Source organism: Schistocerca nitens, chromosome 4, assembly GCF_023898315.1.
Source record: "Schistocerca nitens isolate TAMUIC-IGC-003100 chromosome 4, iqSchNite1.1, whole genome shotgun sequence".
Taxonomy (NCBI): domain Eukaryota; kingdom Metazoa; phylum Arthropoda; class Insecta; order Orthoptera; family Acrididae; genus Schistocerca; species Schistocerca nitens.
Window position 1 is genome coordinate 328,633,305 of NC_064617.1, and position 2,332 is coordinate 328,635,636.

The following is a 2,332-nucleotide window of genomic DNA, read 5'->3' on the forward strand; positions in this document are numbered from 1 at the left end:
GTCAAATAAGGCAGAAGGGATAGATAACATTCCATCAGAATTTCTAAAATCATTGGGGGAAGTGGCAACAAAACGACTATTCACGTTGGTGTGTAGAATATATGAGTCTGGCGACATACCATCTGACTTTCGGAAAAGTATCTTCCACACAATTCCGAAGACGGGAAGAGCTGACAAGTGCGAGAATTATCGCACAATCAGCTTAACAGCTCATGCATCGAAGCTGCTTACAAGAATAATATACAGAAGAATGGAAAAGAAAATTGAGAATGCGCTAGGTGACGATCAGTTTGGCTTTAGGAAAAGTAAAGGGACGAGAGAGGCAATTCTGACGTTACGGCTAATAATGGAAGCAAGGTTAAAGAAAAATCAAGACACTTTCATAGGATTTGTCGACCTGAAAAAAGCGTTCGACAATATAAAATGGTGCAAGCTGTGCGAGATTCTGAAAAAAGTAGGGGTAAGCTATATGGAGAGACGGGTCATATACAATATGTACAACAACCAAGAGGGAATAATAAGAGTGGACGATCAAGAACGAAGTGCTCGTATTAAGAAGGGTGTAAGACAAGGCTGTAGCCTTTCGCCCCTACTCTTCAATCTGTACATCGAGAAAGTAATGATGGAAATAAAAGAAAGGTTCAGGAGTGGAATTAAAATACAAGGTGAAAGGATATCAATGATACGATTCGCTGATGACATTGCTATCCTGAGTGAAAGTGAAGAAGAATTAAATGATCTGCTGAACGGAATGAACAGTATAATGATTACACAGTATGGTTTGAGAGTAAATCGGAGAAAGACGAAGGTAATGAGAAGTAGTAGAAATGAGAACAGCGAGAAACTTAACATCAGGATTGATGGTCACGAAGTCAATGAAGTTAAGGAATTCTGCTACCTAGGCAGTAAAATAACCAATGACGGACGGAGCAAGGCGGGCATCAAAAGCAGACTCGCTATGGCAAAAAAAGGCATTTCTGGCCAAGAGAAATCTACTAATATCAAATACCGGCCTTAATTTGAGGAAGAAATTTCTGAGGATGTACGTCTGGAATACAACATTGTATGGTAGTGAAACATGGACTGTGAGAAAACCGGAACAGAAGGGAATCGAAGCATTTGAGATGTGGTGCTATAGACGAATGTTGAAAATTAGGTGGACTGATAAGGTAAGGAATGAGGAGGTTCTATGTAGAATCGGAGAGGAAAGGAATATGTGGAAAAGATAAGGAGAAGGGACAGGATGATAGGACATCTGCTTAGACATGAGGGAATGACTTCCATGGTACTAGAGGGACCTGTAGAGGGCAAAGACTGTAGAGGAAGACAGAGATTGGAATACGTCAAGCAAATAATTGAGGACGTAGGTTGCAAGTGCTACTCTGAGATGAAGAGGTTAGCACAGGAAAGGAATTCGTGGCGGGCCGCATCAAACCAGTCAGTAGAGTGATGACCAAAAAAAAAAAAAAAAAAACGTGTAGCATGTCAATCGCAAAGTGGTTTAGTAAAGCCCTCAGCCGAATACTATATCTGGACATCCATACACATGTCTGTGATCCGGTAAATGGAGGTTCTAGCTATGTCAAGCTCCTTAAAGATATAGCTAGTGAGCAGCCATGCATTAATGTCGAAAATAGAAAAGATCAGAAACTTCCTGGCAGATTAAAACTGTGTGCCGGACCGAGACTCGAACTCGGGACCTTTGCCTTTCGCGGGCAATGCTCTACCGACTGAGCTACCCAAGCAAGACTCACGCCCCGTCCTCACAGCTTTAATTCCACCAGTACCTCGTCTCCTACCTTCCAAACTTCACAGCTCTCCTGCGAACCTTGCAGAACTAGCACTCCTGGAAGAAAGGATATTGCGGAGACATGGCTTAGCCACAGCCTGGGGGATGTTTCTAGAATTAAATTTTCACTCTACAGCGGAGTGTGCGCTGCTCACCGTGCTCAAAAAATTTTCATGGAGATTGATAAGCTTTAGAGCAACAATGTGTCCACAACCAAATCGATGGAGAATGGAGATTTGTATAATAATGCAGTTGATTGTCATATTTGTGGGCTGCCATTACACAGAAAAGTGGAAACTCCTCATAGGGACCACTGTCATCATACGGAGAAGTTCCGTGGTGCAGTTCACAACGTGCACAATTTGAAGTAACAGCTGCCAAGGCACATATCCGTTTTCTTTCATAATTTAAGTGGGTATGACGCTCACTTCCTAGTTGAGCACTTGGCTGGTTTCGGCCTGGAGAACAATCAGGTCTTTTCCATACCTGAGAGCGTCGAGAAATACATTTCATTCTGCAAATGAATGACGCCAATAATTACGC

At 42.4% G+C, this 2,332-nt stretch overlaps 1 non-coding gene across 1 annotated transcript; it reads right to left on the minus strand.

Annotated features, from left to right (window-relative positions):
- Positions 1-1,672: 1,672 nt before the first annotated feature.
- Positions 1,673-1,746, minus strand: Trnas-cga (transfer RNA serine (anticodon CGA)). The gene has a single exon. It is a non-coding gene; the product is annotated as a tRNA-Ser (tRNA).
- Between the last annotated feature and the right edge of the window lie 586 nt (positions 1,747-2,332).